The sequence below is a fragment of the Ascaphus truei genome, chromosome 1 (genome assembly GCF_040206685.1).
Source record: "Ascaphus truei isolate aAscTru1 chromosome 1, aAscTru1.hap1, whole genome shotgun sequence".
Taxonomy (NCBI): domain Eukaryota; kingdom Metazoa; phylum Chordata; class Amphibia; order Anura; family Ascaphidae; genus Ascaphus; species Ascaphus truei.
In genome coordinates, this window is record NC_134483.1 from 202,539,927 (window position 1) to 202,561,914 (window position 21,988).

At 39.6% G+C, this 21,988-nt stretch overlaps 1 protein-coding gene across 6 annotated transcripts in view; it reads right to left on the minus strand.

Moving 5' to 3' along the window:
* Nucleotides 1–21,988, minus strand: part of LOC142495174 (uncharacterized) — a 329,787-nt gene that overhangs the window by 157,405 nt on the left and 150,394 nt on the right. The window lies entirely within an intron of this gene.

The window sequence follows — 21,988 nt, forward strand, 5'->3', positions numbered from 1 at the left end:
TGCTGAAGCGTGTTGCCAGCACCGGTACCTGCTGCATTCCCTCCTAGCAGTGGCTACCCTTCCTTTCCTGCGGCTTGCTGCGATCCTCTTGCAGTGACCTGCCTTGGACTTCTGCGCTGAAGCGTTGGTTCTACCCGACGCTGCCCTGCGGTGAACTTCGGCCAGCCTGCTGTCTCCTCCTGCTGAGATCGGCGTCATGGGCCGAGGCCGCTCCTCGCGCAGAAGCCACCCCCGCGCTCACGCTCCTAAGCTGAAGCGGGGAAATCCTGACTACCTGTTGCCGAACTCCTGCTTCCATAACGACGATGCTGCCTTCTCCAATCCTGACCCTGCGATGTACGACTACGAACTGCGCACTCCGGATCAGTCTGCGTGGACTCAGGTCGGTGATTATATAACCCCACCTCAGCCCCGCGGTCCGGTCCCGGTTTGTGGCGAGCATCGGCGTAACAATAAGGTATGCATTATATACAAGGCATTTCAATTTCTTAGCAGAATAGTTACAGTGGAGTGTTTGGGGTAAAAGCCAGATAGGGATGGGCTAGGGAAATTTGTATGGGTAAAATAATGGTTTAATTGGGAGGGAATATTTTTCCATAACAGTGGATAGTATTGGGAAAAGAGAGATTGGCCTGTAGTTTGAGACAGTGTTTTTTGTCCCCACTTTTGAAGATTGAGTAGTTTCCCAGGTCTTAGGGATATGGCCTGCAGACAGGATAGAATTAATTATGGAAACAAGTGGTTTGGCAAGGGATGAGGCCCTAAAGTTTCAGGAACTTAGATTATATCAAAGTCAGGTTCACATTGGCTACTTAGTTTTAATTTGAGGAATAAATTAGGAACATTAATAGGGAATACCTCTGTCTATATGCGGATGCTAAGACAGGAGTAAACACATTGATACAAGAATTTATTCCTAGGTATAAATTATCTCCCTATGAGACACATATGGGATGACTTGTGACTATCAGCAGTCCAAAGGAACGAATTAAGGACCATATTATTGGTAATAAAACAATAAGTTGTATGCAACTAATACATTTTTTGAGTCTCTCTAGGCAAAGTTGAAAGTGCACCTACTCGAGATGGGGTTAATAGTCACATATTTCCTGCACAAGCATGCTCTTCATCCCAGGTGAAAAGGCCTAAAGTAATCACCAATACAGCAATTAAAGCGGCAGAGTCATTTTCCTGGACCCACAGCACGTAAAACTCTAACCGTTCCAGCTCCACCAAACGTTCCAGCGCCACCAAAGACCAAAGTCACCTAAAGCACAGCCGCATCAAGTTAACGTCTTGCCGAGTCAAAACTCTAACCGTTAACCAACGAGGAAAATAAGACACCAGGCTAAGGCCAGGTTTTATCAGAACATTTCATTTTTTCAGAGACTCAATATTTTTATTCTTTAGAGTGTGTTAAGTTAGAAATTTAAGGTGGATGTACAATTGAGCCTTGATGGGAGGATTGGTTTCCTGGAAGCGTGGCTTGTGAAAGCTCTTGTATGTGTTTTGGCAGTACGCTTCACTCTCTATGTATGTGTCATGTGCAGCAAAATTTTGATCCAGAAGTGTGTTGCACCTCCACCGAAAGGAGGGGGTCACCCAGGAGCGTGTGTCAGCCACAAGGAAAGGATCATAAGTCAGCCATGTTGACCATCGCAGACACTGTCTGTTCTGATATTCTGAGTGAATGATGTATACAATGCGTGCAGGGCGAGGATCATGCATTTCGCTTCCACGGATACCAAACCCCCTCAATTCTCAGTAATAGAATGTTGTGATGATTCTGAAAGTATATGATGATAGAGATAGATGCCATTTCCTTTATCTAGCAACTGCATATCCAAAGAAAGGTTGCTTGCATAAAATAAGGTTTTTAGTATTATGTGTATAATTTCTGTATTTTTCCAATTTTTTTAAGGGAACCTCTTTAAAGGGTGTATCACACACTAGGAACAAGAATCAATTTATGGGTGAAGTGTCTCCACCAGTGTGAAACCCAGTGACTTGGAAAGGCGCTTAACAACTATAAATGTGTGAAGTGTCTCCACCAACCAATGAAACCTGTGTAAAAATGTATGTTTAGTCAGAAAACAATTTACAGGAAGGATGTGGCCTTAATTTTGCAGTTTTTAATTTCATCATTAAACCAAGAACAGGTTCAGATTAGGCTTATGGCCTTACAAAACAGAATTGCTTTAGACTATGTTTTAGCTTCAAAAGGAGGGGTATGTGTCCTAATTGAGGAACAATGTTGTGTTTTTATTCCAGATCAGTGTAGCAATGTGCAGCATGAATTCAATGAAATAGAAGAGATTCAAAAGAGGGTTACAAAGGGAAGTGACAGATTATCACCCTTGGGGTTAGGTGAATGGCTTAGATCACTTGGAGCAAAAACTTTTGAATGTTTTGATGTGTTTGGGAGTGTTACTTGTTGTCATATATGTGGGTGTCCCGTGTTGCAAAGGTATGATCCACAGGTGTGCGACCCCCTCCCCCATTCGGATGCCACTCTTTACAGATGCCAGAAAACAGCAGTACCGTGAAGAAAGAAGATGCCGACCACAGTTATTCAATTCATCAAAAGACATATTGGCCACAGCGCCTTACGAGACTATGACAGTGAAGGGCACGCACCCTTGTCCTCTGAGTTATCCCTGGACTATCATCATGAACTTAATTCTCAAAAGCTATGTTTTAAGAATAAAAAAGGAGGGAGTGACAAAGTGAGAATATGACGTAAGGGGGGGGGTCTTAAACCAAAATCATTACAAAATATATACACATTGTTTATTCAAAAGTATGAGTTAATAATTATTTATTACTCCTACTGCTTTACACGTTTATTTTGTGATTTAACCCTGTCGAACATGTGTCATTCAGATAGGGGTTCCCTGAAATGTTACAAAATACTTAAAGGGTTCCTCCAAACAAAAAAGGTTGGGAATCACTGCTTTAGAGTAACAACGTGGAATGTTAAGGAAGTCAATTTCCCTATTAAGCGTAAAAAAATCCTGAAATATCTCAAACGACTCAAAACTGAGATTGCATCAATTCAAGAGACACATCTGAATGCAGAAGAGAGTAAAAAAAACTCCAAAGGCACTGGGTAGGCAAGTGTATTCTCAAAGGCAAAAAAAAGGTGGCGTGGTGACAAAGTGAGAATATGACGTAAGGGGGGGGGTCTGACATAACAGCACTGGGATCTATGCAACCATTTTTAAGTCAGCATCCATCTTAGGTTTTGTCTGAGTGAACGGGTTATGAGATGGACGTTTTTGAATGAGGTTTTTGCATTCAAATTTTAAAGTGATAATAAGCCAAGCAGCTAACTGAAAAACCTTGAGCAAAGTGCCAATGTTATGGAAATGCCAGACTGATAGGCATGGTTTCCCATTCCGAAGGTGGGGGCTTTTGAGGTTCTGTATGTAGAGAAAAGGTCACCAGCTTAATAAAGTATTATTGCTGAATCATCTCATTTAGACATCCCATAATGTCATTAACTCAATGTATTCGTGTGCATAATTTGTTTACCTTTTACGCTCACGTAGTGACGACACGCAACCTTGTAGAGGGGGCGTGGGTTTAGTATTTTGTGTATAAATAAGGCCTGTATGCACCATGTCTTTGGGAGGGTTTTATTTTGAAACTCTCCTCTGCGTGTGCACCGCACAAGCAATAAACTTATTTGTCTATTCTGCAAAATATAACCTCAGACTTGTGTTGTTATTCAAAACTTTTAACAGATGGCGCCCAGAATAGAAACCCAAAAATACCGGAAGCTGAGCACCTGAAAAAAACACTCCTCGGTCACTCAAATCTGAGCGCTCATAAGAATCAAGGTAAAAGGCACCTTTTGAGGAAAGCCTGAGTTTAAAAAGTTGTTTTGAGTGATGTGTAGAGAGATGTGTTTTGAAGGGTGTCTCAATCTGTGTTGACGGGTTAACCTAGCAGTGTCAAATAAGTTTATTTTGTCTGTTCCTGTATCCATTTTAAAGTGTTATCGATGTTAAGTTTTATTGGGATTAAGGTGAGAGTCCCGTTAAAATTTTTGGTGTTTTGGTGATGAAGGTGAGTGTTTGTATGCTTAAGGGATTGTTTTTCAGACTGTCCTGGGTTGTGATAAATATTTTTGTTGTCTGAGCAGGAAGGGTCCCTGATTGTACATTTGCTCTGTCTTGTCATTAACATACCAAATGAGGTTATTTATGGATATCTGTTTAGAAGGTCTTATCTGTATCCATGTTATAGAAGTATAAGGTTTATCAGGACTGGGTTGGACCCGCTGAAGTAATTTAAGTGTTTTCTTAGGTATAGTTATGGTGAAAAAATCAGAACAATAACATGCCAAAAGAGTTGTACGTAATCAGCTTGCGCTGATTATTGTATCAGGTGTACACTGGCGACACACTTTATTCGAGCTCGGCTAGTCCCACGAATTCGGGTATACCCGGGTGTATTGAGGTTTGTGACTGTTTTCTGCCCGAGTGCATTGAGGTATTTTCCAAGCAGGGATTGAAGCATTTTATTCCCGCTGGCTGCAATACTGCACAGTATATATATATATACTGCATTACAATTCATGAATTTATGCCATCTGGTAGACACGCGAAGCATTGCAGCCTATTAAATCCTAATCATTATCATTTAACAGATCAGCCGCCCGTCAGCCAGGCATGAACCCAGGCTGGGAAGGCAAACGCAACGGGGCTTGTCAGAGGTGAGGAGCGGCGCATTCCAGGTATCTGCCAGGTACATACTGGGTATTTGCTCGAATAAAGTGTGTCGGTGCAGTATTGTACAGGTCAATTAAATGTGATTACTGTAACAGGAGAATAATGGGAAACCAAAGTTCTAAAAATTTGCCGTTAGAGGTTGTGTGTCTGCAGACAAAAATAATAAGGAATGGATACAGAGAACAAGAAGAGACAATATAAATATGTTTTGTTGGCCAATGAAAAATACATGCAAGTTCAAATGAAAATACATGCAAGTTCAAATGAAAATATATGCAAGTTCAAATGAAAATACACATGCCCCAGTGAAAAACATGCCACCCCAATGAAAAAAGTTTGTTTGCAATAAATTACTATGGAAGGAAGCGTGAACCTATGAGCAGCCGCACCGGTTTTCTTATTCGTAAGAATGCGAACGCAAGTGCTCATAGTGGAACCTTCTAACTTTCAGTAATCCCTGTGTGTCTGTGGCAGTATAAATCTTTGGATTTTATGAGGTTTTTGTGGATAAAGTCAAGCATGGCGTGACCGGCTGGCGGACGCCGTAGAAATCAGTTATGAACGTATAAGCTTTTCCTTCCATTTCCCCACATGCAATAAGTGGTTATAAATCATTTCCTGATATAAACTCAAGTTTCGGTGCCGGCAAGTAAAATTGTTGCGCCCTTAATGGAGAGTGGCTAGATGGATTTGATACCCTAATGAATTTTTCCTGAATGATTACCTGTGTGAAAGATAAACCATGCTAAGTATCACCTGTGTGCACAAATCACCATCCAAAAACTTGCAAGTACGTACGAAAACATGAATATTTTTTTGCTCACAATGAAATCAAAGGTCTGAAAGAAAGAGGATCAGAATCGCAGCAGCACAGAGCGTGCCCCCACTTTTTTCTCCAGCGCGAGGAATGTGCTACGATACGAAAGTTTAACTCAAAAGCTCCGGAGCATCAGGGTAGTTTTAAAATCAGGTTATTTATGAGAATAAAGAAAGAGAAGAGAACTTTTATTAATAGTTGCAGGGTGAAATTGTGGGGTAACAGGGGAGAAATGTCTTTCTTTTATTTGTTCGTTATTTTTGTGATGTTGTTTGGCTGTGTATGAGAGAAGTTTTTTGTATTTTGTGCTCTGTATTGTGTGTAACCAGTAAAAACACATTTCAATTTTATTTCTAGAGGATTAAGATGTTTGGGAATATTTTGTGTTCAAAAATGTGGATAAAAGATCATAAGCATTGTTTGAAGTATATATTGTATTGTATGTTTTCATGTATATAACGCCATTAATATGCACAGCGCTTCACAGAAGTGGTGCACGTCGTAATCATATAGGTAGCAAAGGGTAAAGGTAAGAGGTCATGAAATAAGTGATCCAGACATAAAAGTAACATTAAGGAAGAGAAGTCCCTGCTCTGAGGAGCTTACAATCTAAGTGGTAGGTAGGGAGAGCATACAGAAACAGTAGGATTTGATTAGAAGCCAGGAGAGGAATTTCAGGAGGGGAAACGCAGAATCAGAGTTTAAAGAGTAGAGTGATTCTGGCAGCAGCGTTTGGGAGAGATAGTAGGGAAGACAGGAGAAAGTCAGGAAGCTGGGATAGCAGGGGATTACAGTAATCAAGAGGGGAGAGAATGAGGGTCTGTATCAGAGTTTTTAATAGTTGAGCAACAGAGGAACAGGTGTATCTTTGTGATATTGTGGAGGAAAAAGCGACAGTTATAGAAATGTTTTGAATAAAAGAGGAGAATATGAGAGAGAAGTTGGGAGTGATCCCTAAGCAGCGTGCTTTAGCTACTGGATGGAAGATTCAAGAGTAATGTGGAAGGAGATAATAGGGTCAGGTTTGGGAGGAAGTATGAGGAACTCTGTTTTTGCCATGTTAAATTTAAGGCGAAAGAGGGTCTTCCAGGATGAGATAACAGAGAGACATTCAGAAACGTAGGTTTGTATGGCAGGTGTAAGGTCAGGGGTTGAAAAGTAGCTGAGGGTGTCGTCAGCATAGTGGTGATATTTAAACCCAAGAGATGTTATTAGGTCACCTAGAGAGAGTGTGTACAGAGAAAAGAGAAGAGTGTGGTCCACAGAGGCAAATGTTTCAGAGAGGTGGAGTAATATGAGCAGAGTGTAATGACCTGTCTTGGGCAGCATATATGTCATCAGTTATTTTAATGAGAATTGTCTCCGTGGAGGGAGCAGTGCAGAAGTCAGATTGTAGAGGGTTAAGGAGAGAATGGGTGTTGAGAAAATGGAGCAAGCAAGAGAATACAAGACAAGTTCAGTAGTTAAAGTAGAAAGACAGGTAGGGTCAAGCTTGCTATTTTTGAGTCATGGTATAACTATTACATGTTGGAAGGAGAATGGAAATGAAGCAGATTAGAGGGAGAAGAGGAGATCAACAGTGATGGTGACATTCTCTTCTGATACAGTGGAAAAAGAGTCAAGGAAAGCAGGAAGAGAGTAGGAAGCAAAGTAGGATAGGAGGAAACAGAGGGAATGTTCTGGTGCATGGATTCAACCTCTTGCTTAAAATAGTCAGCAAAAGTCCTCAGGTGAGATGAAGGAAGAGTTAGTGAGGGTTAGACTTGTGAATGTTGACTAATGGAGAGAAATAGGTTTGTGTAGCTTGAGAAAGGACAGAATTGCAACAGGATAGCATAAATTTGTAGTGAATTAAGTCAGTGAAACTATGAAAGTTCAAACAGAAGGCATTAAAAAGAACTGAGTGGAGGAAGATAGCATGAGCGTGTGGAGTTATTTGTGTGTTAAGAAGTTATATAAACCTTAGCTATATAAAAGCCTGTGGGTTAATTTTTAAGAGGCCATAAAAAATGTAGTTCTTAGGGCTCTGGATAAAGCTCTATGTATTTAAACTTTAAGCGAAAGTTCCAATCCAATAATTATAATTTTTCAGGAAGAAGCCGTGGTGTACCGTTATCTTATCTTTTCAGGGTCAATTGGCGAAACGCCCAGAAACAAAATGGCTCTTTGCCCGGAAACAAGTCTTATAGAAAATATTTTTTCTTTAGTCAGATGAATATGCAGAGTGTCTTTAAAATTATAAAGCTGACCGTGTGCTCAGCACTGTGCAAAGAGATTATATAAAGCAAGACATTAGTGTGAAGTCTTATACAAAATCATTTGTCTATTAACTGAATGTGATGTATGTTATAACAAATTAACCATTTATTTTTTCCAAAGGTGTCCGTAAGCAGTGGTTAATGTCAAAATTGCTGTGTAATCTAGAATGGGTTTGCCAGGAAGTGGTGAAGTTGGGAGTCACCTCTCATTTGTGGGTGTGTCTTGTGCATAGGGTTAAATACAGGGCATACATAGTTGCAAAAGCAGTTACGTAAGTGAATAAGGTATGCATTATATACAAGGCATTTCAATTTCTTAGCAGAATAGTTACAGTGGAGTGTTTGGGGTAAAAGCCAGATAGGGATGGGCTAGGGAAATTTGTATGGGTAAAATAATGGTTTAATTGGGAGGGAATATTTTTCCATAACAGTGGATAGTATTGGGAAAAGAGAGATTGGCCTGTAGTTTGAGACAGTGTTTTTTGTCCCCACTTTTGAAGATTGAGTAGTTTCCCAGGTCTTAGGGATATGGCCTGCAGACAGGATAGAATTAATTAAGGAAACAAGTGGTTTGGCAAGGGATGAGGCCCTAAAGTTTCAGGAACTTAGATTATATCAAAGTCAGGTTCACATTGGCTACTTAGTTTTAATTTGAGGAATAAATTAGGAACATTAATAGGGAATACCTCTGTCTATATGCGGATCCTAAGACAGGAGTAAACACATTGATACAAGAATTTATTCCTAGGTATAAATTATCTCCCTATGAGACACATATGGGATGACTTGTGACTATCAGCAGTCCAAAGGAACGAATTAAGGACCATATTATTGGTAATAAAACAATAAGTTGTATGCAACTAATACATTTTTTGAGTCTCTCTAGGCAAAGTTGAAAGTGCACCTACTCGAGATGGGGTTAATAGTCACATATTTCCTGCGCAAGCATGCTCTTCATCCCAGGTGAAAATGCCTAAAGTAATCACCAATACAGCAATTAAAGCGGCAGAGTCATTTTCCTGGACCCACAGCACGTAAAACTCTAACCGTTCCAGCTCCACCAAACGTTCCAGCGCCACCAAAGACCAAAGTCACCTAAAGCACAGCCGCATCAAGTTAACGTCTTGCCGAGTCAAAACTCTAACCGTTAACCAACGAGGAAAATAAGACACCAGGCTAAGGCCAGGTTTTATCAGAACATTTCATTTTTTCAGAGACTCAATATTTTTATTCTTTAGAGTGTGTTAAGTTAGAAATTTAAGGTGGATGTACAATTGAGCCTTGATGGGAGGATTGGTTTCCTGGAAGCGTGGCTTGTGAAAGCTCTTGTATGTGTTTTGGCAGTACGCTTCACTCTCTATGTATGTGTCATGTGCAGCAAAACTTTGATCCAGAAGTGTGTTGCACCTCCACCGAAAGGAGGGGGTCACCCAGGAGCGTGTGTCAGCCACAAGGAAAGGATCATAAGTCAGCCATGTTGACCATCGCAGACACTGTCTGTTCTGATATTCTGAGTGAATGATGTATACAATGCGTGCAGGGCGAGGATCATGCATTTCGCTTCCACGGATACCAAACCCCCTCAATTCTCAGTAATAGAATGTTGTGATGATTCTGAAAGTATATGATGATAGAGATAGATGCCATTTCCTTTATCTAGCAACTGCATATCCAAAGAAAGGTTGCTTGCATAAAATAAGGTTTTTAGTATTATGTGTATAATTTCTGTATTTTTCCAATTTTTTTAAGGGAACCTCTTTAAAGGGTGTATCACACACTAGGAACAAGAATCAATTTATGGGTGAAGTGTCTCCACCAGTGTGAAACCCAGTGACTTGGAAAGGCGCTTAACAACTATAAATGTGTGAAGTGTCTCCACCAACCAATGAAACCTGTGTAAAAATGTATGTTTAGTCAGAAAACAATTTACAGGAAGGATGTGGCCTTAATTTTGCAGTTTTTAATTTCATCATTAAACCAAGAACAGGTTCAGATTAGGCTTATGGCCTTACAAAACAGAATTGCTTTAGACTATGTTTTAGCTTCAAAAGGAGGGGTATGTGTCCTAATTGAGGAACAATGTTGTGTTTTTATTCCAGATCAGTGTAGCAATGTGCAGCATGAATTCAATGAAATAGAAGAGATTCAAAAGAGGGTTACAAAGGGAAGTGACAGATTATCACCCTTGGGGTTAGGTGAATGGCTTAGATCACTTGGAGCAAAAACTTTTGAATGTTTTGATGTGTTTGGGAGTGTTACTTGTTGTCATATATGTGGGTGTCCCGTGTTGCAAAGGTATGATCCACAGGTGTGCGACCCCCTCCCCCATTCGGATGCCACTCTTTACAGATGCCAGAAAACAGCAGTACCGTGAAGAAAGAAGATGCCGACCACAGTTATTCAATTCATCAAAAGACATATTGGCCACAGCGCCTTACGAGACTATGACAGTGAAGGGCACACACCCTTGTCCTCTGAGTTATCCCTGGACTATCATCATGAACTTAATTCTCAAAAGCTATGTTTTAAGAATAAAAAAGGAGGGAGTGACAAAGTGAGAATATGACGTAAGGGGGGGGGGGTCTTAAACCAAAATCATTACAAAATATATACACATTGTTTATTCAAAAGTATGAGTTAATAATTATTTATTACTCCTACTGCTTTACACGTTTATTTTGTGATTTAACCCTGTCGAACATGTGTCATTCAGATAGGGGTTCCCTGAAATGTTACAAAATACTTAAAGGGTTCCTCCAAACAAAAAAGGTTGAAAATCACTGCTTTAGAGTAACAACGTGGAATGTTAAGGAAGTCAATTTCCCTATTAAGCGTAAAAAAATCCTGAAATATCTCAAACGACTCAAAACTGAGATTGCATCAATTCAAGAGACACATCTGAATGCAGAAGAGAGTAAAAAAAACTCCAAAGGCACTGGGTAGGCAAGTGTATTCTCAAAGGCAAAAAAAAGGTGGCGTGGTGACAAAGTGAGAATATGACGTAAGGGGGGGGGGTCTGACATAACAGCACTGGGATCTATGCAACCATTTTTAAGTCAGCATCCATCTTAGGTTTTGTCTGAGTGAACGGGTTATGAGATGGACGTTTTTGAATGAGGTTTTTGCTTTCAAATTTTAAAGTGATAATAAGCCAAGCAGCTAACTGAAAAACCTTGAGCAAAGTGCCAATGTTATGGAAATGCCAGACTGATAGGCATGGTTTCCCATTCCGAAGGTGGGGGCTTTTGAGGTTCTGTATGTAGAGAAAAGGTCACCAGCTTAATAAAGTATTATTGCTGAATCATCTCATTTAGACATCCCATAATGTCATTAACTCAATGTATTCGTGTGCATAATTTGTTTACCTTTTACGCTCACGTAGTGACGACACGCAACCTTGTAGAGGGGGCGTGGGTTTAGTATTTTGTGTATAAATAAGGCCTGTATGCACCATGTCTTTGGGAGGGTTTTATTTTGAAACTCTCCTCTGCGTGTGCACCGCACAAGCAATAAACTTATTTGTCTATTCTGCAAAATATAACCTCAGACTTGTGTTGTTATTCAAAACTTTTAACAGATGGCGCCCAGAATAGAAACCCAAAAATACCGGAAGCTGAGCACCTGAAAAAAACACTCCTCGGTCACTCAAATCTGAGCGCTCATAAGAATCAAGGTAAAAGGCACCTTTTGAGGAAAGCCTGAGTTTAAAAAGTTGTTTTGAGTGATGTGTAGAGAGATGTGTTTTGAAGGGTGTCTCAATCTGTGTTGACGGGTTAACCTAGCAGTGTCAAATAAGTTTATTTTGTCTGTTCCTGTATCCATTTTAAAGTGTTATCGATGTTAAGTTTTATTGGGATTAAGGTGAGAGTCCCGTTAAAAATGTTGGTGTTTTGGTGATGAAGGTGAGTGTTTGTATGCTTAAGGGATTGTTTTTCAGACTGTCCTGGGTTGTGATAAATATTTTTGTTGTCTGAGCAGGAAGGGTCCCTGATTGTACATTTGCTCTGTCTTGTCATTAACATACCAAATGAGGTTATTTATGGATATCTGTTTAGAAGGTCTTATCTGTATCCATGTTATAGAAGTATAAGGTTTATCAGGACTGGGTTGGACCCGCTGAAGTAATTTAAGTGTTTTCTTAGGTATAGTTATGGTGAAAAAATCAGAACAATAACATGCCAAAAGAGTTGTACGTAATCAGCTTGCGCTGATTATTGTATCAGGTGTATTGTACAGGTCAATTAAATGTGATTACTGTAACAGGAGAATAATGGGAAACCAAAGTTCTAAAAATTTGCCGTTAGAGGTTGTGTGTCTGCAGACAAAAATAATAAGGAATGGATACAGAGAACAAGAAGAGACAATATAAATATGTTTTGTTGGCCAATGAAAAATACATGCAAGTTCAAATGAAAATACATGCAAGTTCAAATGAAAATACACATGCCCCAGTGAAAAACATGCCACCCCAATGAAAAAAGTTTGTTTGCAATAAATTACTATGGAAGGAAGCGTGAACCTATGAGCAGCCGCACCGGTTTTCTTATTCGTAAGAATGCGAACGCAAGGGTTCATAGTGGAACCTTCTAACTTTCAGTAATCCCTGTGTGTCTGTGGCAGTATAAATCTTTGGATTTTATGAGGTTTTTGTGGATAAAGTCAAGCATGGCGTGACCGGCTGGCGGACGCCGTAGAAATCAGTTATGAACGTATAAGCTTTTCCTTCCATTTCCCCACATGCAATAAGTGGTTATAAATCATTTCCTGATATAAACTCAAGTTTCGGTGCCGGCAAGTAAAATTGTTGCGCCCTTAATGGAGAGTGGCTAGATGGATTTGATACCCTAATGAATTTTTCCTGAATGATTACCTGTGTGAAAGATAAACCATGCTAAGTATCACCTGTGTGCACAAATCACCATCCAAAAACTTGCAAGTACGTACGAAAACATGAATATTTTTTTGCTCACAATGAAATCAAAGGTCTGAAAGAAAGAGGATCAGAATCGCAGCAGCACAGAGCGTGCCCCCACTTTTTTCTCCAGCGCGAGGAATGTGCTAAGATACGAAAGTTTAACTCAAAAGCTCCGGAGCATCAGAGTAGTTTTAAAATCAGGTTATTTATGAGAATAAAGAAAGAGAAGAGAACTTTTATTAATAGTTGCAGGGTGAAATTGTGGGGTAACAGGGGAGAAATGTCTTTCTTTTATTTGTTCGTTATTTTTGTGATGTTGTTTGGCTGTGTATGAGAGAAGTTTTTTTGTATTTTGTGCTCTGTATTGTGTGTAACCAGTAAAAACACATTTCAATTTTATTTCTAGAGGATTAAGATGTTTGGGAATATTTTGTGTTCAAAAATGTGGGTAAAAGATCATAAGCATTGTTTGAAGTATATATTGTATTGTATGTTTTCATGTATATAACGCCATTAATATGCACAGCGCTTCACAGAAGTGGTGCACGTCGTAATCATATAGGTAGCAAAGGGTAAAGGTAAGAGGTCATGAAATAAGTGATCCAGACATAAAAGTAACATTAAGGAAGAGAAGTCCCTGCTCTGAGGAGCTTACAATCTAATTGGTAGGTAGGGAGAGCATACAGAAACAGTAGGATTTGATTAGAAGCCAGGAGAGGAATTTCAGGAGGGGAAACGCAGAATCAGAGTTTAAAGAGTAGAGTGATTCTGGCAGCAGCGTTTGGGAGAGATAGTAGGGAAGACAGGAGAAAGTCAGGAAGCTGGGATAGCAGGGGATTACAGTAATCAAGAGGGGAGAGAATGAGGGTCTGTATCAGAGTTTTTAATAGTTGAGCAACAGAGGAACAGGTGTATCTTTGTGATATTGTGGAGGAAAAAGCGACAGTTATAGAAATGTTTTGAATAAAAGAGGAGAATATGAGAGAGAAGTTGGGAGTGATCCCTAAGCAGCGTGCTTTAGCTACTGGATGGAAGATTCAAGAGTAATGTGGAAGGAGATAATAGGGTCAGGTTTGGGAGGAAGTATGAGGAACTCTGTTTTTGCCATGTTAAATTTAAGGCGAAAGAGGGTCTTCCAGGATGAGATAACAGAGAGACATTCAGAAACGTAGGTTTGTATGGCAGGTGTAAGGTCAGGGGTTGAAAAGTAGCTGAGGGTGTCGTCAGCATAGTGGTGATATTTAAACCCAAGAGATGTTATTAGGTCACCTAGAGAGAGTGTGTACAGAGAAAAGAGAAGAGTGTGGTCCACAGAGGCAAATGCTTCAGAGAGGTGGAGTAATATGAGCAGAGTGTAATGACCTCTGTCTTGGGCAGCATATATGTCATCAGTTATTTTAATGAGAATTGTCTCCGTGGAGGGAGCAGTGCAGAAGTCAGATTGTAGAGGGTTAAGGAGAGAATGGGTGTTGAGAAAATGGAGCAAGCAAGAGAATACAAGACAAGTTCAGTAGTTAAAGTAGAAAGACAGGTAGGGTCAAGCTTGCTATTTTTGAGTCATGGTATAACTATTACATGTTGGAAGGAGAATGGAAATGAAGCAGATTAGAGGGAGAAGAGGAGATCAACAGTGATGGTGACATTCTCTTCTGATACAGTGGAAAAAGAGTCAAGGAAAGCAGGAAGAGAGTAGGAAGCAAAGTAGGATAGGAGGAAACAGAGGGAATGTTCTGGTGCATGGATTCAACCTCTTGCTTAAAATAGTCAGCAAAAGTCCTCAGGTGAGATGAAGGAAGAGTTAGTGAGGGTTAGACTTGTGAATGTTGACTAATGGAGAGAAATATGTTTGTGTAGCTTGAGAAAGGACAGAATTGCAACAGGATAGCATAAATTTGTAGTGAATTAAGTCAGTGAAACTATGAAAGTTCAAACAGAAGGCATTAAAAAGAACTGAGTGGAGGAAGATAGCATGAGCGTGTGGAGTTATTTGTGTGTTAAGAAGTTATATAAACCTTAGCTATATAAAAGCCTGTGGGTTAATTTTTAAGAGGCCATAAAAAATGTAGTTCTTAGGGCTCTGGATAAAGCTCCATGTATTTAAACTTTAAGCGAAAGTTCCAATCCAAAAATTATAATTTTTCAGGAAGAAGCCGTGGTGTACCGTTATCTTATCTTTTCAGGGTCAATTGGCGAAACGCCCAGAAACAAAATGGCTCTTTGCCCGGAAACAAGTCTTCTAGAAAATATTTTTTCTTTAGTCAGATGAATATGCAGAGTGTCTTTAAAATTATAAAGCTGACGTGTGCTCAGCACTGTGCAAAGAGATTATATAAAGCAAGACATTAGTGTGAAGTCTTATACAAAATCATTTGTCTATTAACTGAATGTGATGTATGTTATAACGAATTAACCATTTATTTTTTCCAAAGGTGTCCGTAAGCAGTGGTTAATGTCAAAATTGCTGTGTAATCTAGAATGGGTTTGCCAGGAAGTGGTGAAGTTGAGAGTCACCTCTCATTTGTGGGTGTGTCTTGTGCATAGGGTTAAATACAGGGGATACATAGTTGCAAAAGCAGTTACATAAGTGAATAAGGTATGCATTATATACAAGGCATTTCAATTTCTTAGCAGAATAGTTACAGTGGAGTGTTTGGGGTAAAAGCCAGATAGGGATGGGCTAGGGAAATTTGTATGGGTAAAATAATGGTTTAATTGGGAGGGAATATTTTTCCATAACAGTGGATAGTATTGGGAAAAGAGAGATTGGCCTGTAGTTTGAGACAGTGTTTTTTGTCCCCACTTTTGAAGATTGAGTAGTTTCCCAGGTCTTAGGGATATGGCCTGCAGACAGGATAGAATTAATTATGGAAACAAGTGGTTTGGCAAGGGATGAGGCCCTAAAGTTTCAGGAACTTAGATTATATCAAAGTCAGGTTCACATTGGCTACTTAGTTTTAATTTGAGGAATAAATTAGGAACATTAATAGGGAATACCTCTGTCTATATGCGGATGCTAAGACAGGAGTAAACACATTGATACAAGAATTTATTCCTAGGTATAAATTATCTCCCTATGAGACACATATGGGATGACTTGTGACTATCAGCAGTCCAAAGGAACGAATTAAGGACCATATTATTGGTAATAAAACAATAAGTTGTATGCAACTAATACATTTTTTGAGTCTCTCTAGGCAAAGTTGAAAGTGCACCTACTCGAGATGGGGTTAATAGTCACATATTTCCTGCACAAGCATGCTCTTCATCCCAGGTGAAAAGGCCTAAAGTAATCACCAATACAGCAATTAAAGCGGCAGAGTCATTTTCCTGGACCCACAGCACGTAAAACTCTAACCGTTCCAGCTCCACCAAACGTTCCAGCGCCACCAAAGACCAAAGTCACCTAAAGCACAGCCGCATCAAGTTAACGTCTTGCCGAGTCAAAACTCTAACCGTTAACCAACGAGGAAAATAAGACACCAGGCTAAGGCCAGGTTTTATCAGAACATTTCATTTTTTCAGAGACTCAATATTTTTATTCTTTAGAGTGTGTTAAGTTAGAAATTTAAGGTGGATGTACAATTGAGCCTTGATGGGAGGATTGGTTTCCTGGAAGCGTGGCTTGTGAAAGCTCTTGTATGTGTTTTGGCAGTACGCTTCACTCTCTATGTATGTGTCATGTGCAGCAAAACTTTGATCCAGAAGTGTCTTGCACCTCCACCGAAAGGAGGGGGTCACCCAGGAGCGTGTGTCAGCCACAAGGAAAGGATCATAAGTCAGCCATGTTGACCATCGCAGACACTGTCTGTTCTGATATTCTGGGTGAATGATGTATACAATGCGTGCAGGGCGAGGATCATGCATTTCGCTTCCACGGATACCAAACCCCCTCAATTCTCAGTAATAGAATGTTGTGATGATTCTGAAAGTATATGATGATAGAGATAGATGCCATTTCCTTTATCTAGCAACTGCATATCCAAAGAAAGGTTGCTTGCATAAAATAAGGTTTTTAGTATTATGTGTATAATTTCTGTATTTTTCCAATTTTTTTAAGGGAACCTCTTTAAAGGGTGTATCACACACTAGGAACAAGAATCAATTTATGGGTGAAGTGTCTCCACCAGTGTGAAACCCAGTGACTTGGAAAGGCGCTTAACAACTATAAATGTGTGAAGTGTCTCCACCAACCAATGAAACCTGTGTAAAAATGTATGTTTAGTCAGAAAACAATTTACAGGAAGGATGTGGCCTTAATTTTGCAGTTTTTAATTTCATCATTAAACCAAGAACAGGTTCAGATTAGGCTTATGGCCTTACAAAACAGAATTGCTTTAGACTATGTTTTAGCTTCAAAAGGAGGGGTATGTGTCCTAATTGAGGAACAATGTTGTGTTTTTATTCCAGATCAGTGTAGCAATGTGCAGCATGAATTCAATGAAATAGAAGAGATTCAAAAGAGGGTTACAAAGGGAAGTGACAGATTATCACCCTTGGGGTTAGGTGAATGGCTTAGATCACTTGGAGCAAAAACTTTTGAATGTTTTGATGTGTTTGGGAGTGTTACTTGTTGTCATATATGTGGGTGTCCCGTGTTGCAAAGGTATGATCCACAGGTGTGCGACCCACTCCCCCATTCGGATGCCACTCTTTACAGATGCCAGAAAACAGCAGTACCGTGAAGAAAGAAGATGCCGACCACAGTTATTCAATTCATCAAAAGACATATTGGCCACAGCGCCTTACGAGACTATGACAGTGAAGGGCACGCACCCTTGTCCTCTGAGTTATCCCTGGACTATCATCATGAACTTAATTCTCAAAAGCTATGTTTTAAGAATAAAAAAGGAGGGAGTGACAAAGTGAGAATATGACGTAAGGGGGGGGTCTTAAACCAAAATCATTACAAAATATATACACATTGTTTATTCAAAAGTATGAGTTAATAATTATTTATTACTCCTACTGCTTTACACGTTTATTTTGTGATTTAACCCTGTCGAACATGTGTCATTCAGATAGGGGTTCCCTGAAATGTTACAAAATACTTAAAGGGTTCCTCCAAACAAAAAAGGTTGGGAATCACTGCTTTAGAGTAACAACGTGGAATGTTAAGGAAGTCAATTTCCCTATTAAGCGTAAAAAAATCCTGAAATATCTCAAACGACTCAAAACTGAGATTGCATCAATTCAAGAGACACATCTGAATGCAGAAGAGAGTAAAAAAAACTCCAAAGGCACTGGGTAGGCAAGTGTATTCTCAAAGGCAAAAAAAAGGTGGCGTGGTGACAAAGTGAGAATATGACGTAAGGGGGGGGTCTGACATAACAGCACTGGGATCTATGCAACCATTTTTAAGTCAGCATCCATCTTAGGTTTTGTCTGAGTGAACGGGTTATGAGATGGACGTTTTTGAATGAGGTTTTTGCTTTCAAATTTTAAAGTGATAATAAGCCAAGCAGCTAACTGAAAAACCTTGAGCAAAGTGCCAATGTTATGGAAATGCCAGACTGATAGGCATGGTTTCCCATTCCGAAGGTGGGGGCTTTTGAGGTTCTGTATGTAGAGAAAAGGTCACCAGCTTAATAAAGTATTATTGCTGAATCATCTCATTTAGACATCCCATAATGTCATTAACTCAATGTATTCGTGTGCATAATTTGTTTACCTTTTACGCTCACGTAGTGACGACACGCAACCTTGTAGAGGGGGCGTGGGTTTAGTATTTTGTGTATAAATAAGGCCTGTATGCACCATGTCTTTGGGAGGGTTTTATTTTGAAACTCTCCTCTGCGTGTGCACCGCACAAGCAATAAACTTATTTGTCTATTCTGCAAAATATAACCTCAGACTTGTGTTGTTATTCAAAACTTTTAACAGATGGCGCCCAGAATAGAAACCCAAAAATACCGGAAGCTGAGCACCTGAAAAAAACACTCCTCGGTCACTCAAATCTGAGCGCTCATAAGAATCAAGGTAAAAGGCACCTTTTGAGGAAAGCCTGAGTTTAAAAAGTTGTTTTGAGTGATGTGTAGAGAGATGTGTTTTGAAGGGTGTCTCAATCTGTGTTGACGGGTTAACCTAGCAGTGTCAAATAAGTTTATTTTGTCTGTTCCTGTATCCATTTTAAAGTGTTATCGATGTTAAGTTTTATTGGGATTAAGGTGAGAGTCCCGTTAAAAATGTTGGTGTTTTGGTGATGAAGGTGAGTGTTTGTATGCTTAAGGGATTGTTTTTCAGACTGTCCTGGGTTGTGATAAATATTTTTGTTGTCTGAGCAGGAAGGGTCCCTGATTGTACATTTGCTCTGTCTTGTCATTAACATACCAAATGAGGTTATTTATGGATATCTGTTTAGAAGGTCTTATCTGTATCCATGTTATAGAAGTATAAGGTTTATCAGGACTGGGTTGGACCCGCTGAAGTAATTTAAGTGTTTTCTTAGGTATAGTTATGGTGAAAAAATCAGAACAATAACATGCCAAAAGAGTTGTACGTAATCAGCTTGCGCTGATTATTGTATCAGGTGTATTGTACAGGTCAATTAAATGTGATTACTGTAACAGGAGAATAATGGGAAACCAAAGTTCTAAAAATTTGCCGTTAGAGGTTGTGTGTCTGCAGACAAAAATAATAAGGAATGGATACAGAGAACAAGAAGAGACAATATAAATATGTTTTGTTGGCCAATGAAAAATACATGCAAGTTCAAATGAAAATACATGCAAGTTCAAATGAAAATACACATGCCCCAGTGAAAAACATGCCACCCCAATGAAAAAAGTTTGTTTGCAATAAATTACTATGGAAGGAAGCGTGAACCTATGAGCAGCCGCACCGGTTTTCTTATTCGTAAGAATGCGAACGCAAGGGCTCATAGTGGAACCTTCTAACTTTCAGTAATCCCTGTGTGTCTGTGGCAGTATAAATCTTTGGATTTTATGAGGTTTTTGTGGATAAAGTCAAGCATGGCGTGACCGGCTGGCGGACGCCGTAGAAATCAGTTATGAACGTATAAGCTTTTCCTTCCATTTCCCCACATGCAATAAGTGGTTATAAATCATTTCCTGATATAAACTCAAGTTTCGGTGCCGGCAAGTAAAATTGTTGCGCCCTTAATGGAGAGTGGCTAGATGGATTTGATACCCTAATGAATTTTTCCTGAATGATTACCTGTGTGAAAGATAAACCATGCTAAGTATCACCTGTGTGCACAAATCACCATCCAAAAACTTGCAAGTACGTACGAAAACATGAATATTTTTTTGCTCACAATGAAATCAAAGGTCTGAAAGAAAGAGGATCAGAATCGCAGCAGCACAGAGCGTGCCCCCACTTTTTTCTCCAGCGCGAGGAATGTGCTAAGATACGAAAGTTTAACTCAAAAGCTCCGGAGCATCAGAGTAGTTTTAAAATCAGGTTATTTATGAGAATAAAGAAAGAGAAGAGAACTTTTATTAATAGTTGCAGGGTGAAATTGTGGGGTAACAGGGGAGAAATGTCTTTCTTTTATTTGTTCGTTATTTTTGTGATGTTGTTTGGCTGTGTATGAGAGAAGTTTTTTTGTATTTTGTGCTCTGTATTGTGTGTAACCAGTAAAAACACATTTCAATTTTATTTCTAGAGGATTAAGATGTTTGGGAATATTTTGTGTTCAAAAATGTGGGTAAAAGATCATAAGCATTGTTTGAAGTATATATTGTATTGTATGTTTTCATGTATATAACGCCATTAATATGCACAGCGCTTCACAGAAGTGGTGCACGTCGTAATCATATAGGTAGCAAAGGGTAAAGGTAAGAGGTCATGAAATAAGTGATCCAGACATAAAAGTAACATTAAGGAAGAGAAGTCCCTGCTCTGAGGAGCTTACAATCTAATTGGTAGGTAGGGAGAGCATACAGAAACAGTAGGATTTGATTAGAAGCCAGGAGAGGAATTTCAGGAGGGGAAACGCAGAATCAGAGTTTAAAGAGTAGAGTGATTCTGGCAGCAGCGTTTGGGAGAGATAGTAGGGAAGACAGGAGAAAGTCAGGAAGCTGGGATAGCAGGGGATTACAGTAATCAAGAGGGGAGAGAATGAGGGTCTGTATCAGAGTTTTTAATAGTTGAGCAACAGAGGAACAGGTGTATCTTTGTGATATTGTGGAGGAAAAAGCGACAGTTATAGAAATGTTTTGAATAAAAGAGGAGAATATGAGAGAGAAGTTGGGAGTGATCCCTAAGCAGCGTGCTTTAGCTACTGGATGGAAGATTCAAGAGTAATGTGGAAGGAGATAATAGGGTCAGGTTTGGGAGGAAGTATGAGGAACTCTGTTTTTGCCATGTTAAATTTAAGGCGAAAGAGGGTCTTCCAGGATGAGATAACAGAGAGACATTCAGAAACGTAGGTTTGTATGGCAGGTGTAAGGTCAGGGGTTGAAAAGTAGCTGAGGGTGTCGTCAGCATAGTGGTGATATTTAAACCCACGAGATGTTATTAGGTCACCTAGAGAGAGTGTGTACAGAGAAAAGAGAAGAGTGTGGTCCACAGAGGCAAATGCTTCAGAGAGGTGGAGTAATATGAGCAGAGTGTAATGACCTCTGTCTTGGGCAGCATATATGTCATCAGTTATTTTAATGAGAATTGTCTCCGTGGAGGGAGCAGTGCAGAAGTCAGATTGTAGAGGGTTAAGGAGAGAATGGGTGTTGAGAAAATGGAGCAAGCAAGAGAATACAAGACAAGTTCAGTAGTTAAAGTAGAAAGACAGGTAGGGTCAAGCTTGCTATTTTTGAGTCATGGTATAACTATTACATGTTGGAAGGAGAATGGAAATGAAGCAGATTAGAGGGAGAAGAGGAGATCAACAGTGATGGTGACATTCTCTTCTGATACAGTGGAAAAAGAGTCAAGGAAAGCAGGAAGAGAGTAGGAAGCAAAGTAGGATAGGAGGAAACAGAGGGAATGTTCTGGTGCATGGATTCAACCTCTTGCTTAAAATAGTAAGCAAAAGTCCTCAGGTGAGATGAAGGAAGAGTTAGTGAGGGTTAGACTTGTGAATGTTGACTAATGGAGAGAAATATGTTTGTGTAGCTTGAGAAAGGACAGAATTGCAACAGGATAGCATAAATTTGTAGTGAATTAAGTCAGTGAAACTATGAAAGTTCAAACAGAAGGCATTAAAAAGAACTGAGTGGAGGAAGATAGCATGAGCGTGTGGAGTTATTTGTGTGTTAAGAAGTTATATAAACCTTAGCTATATAAAAGCCTGTGGGTTAATTTT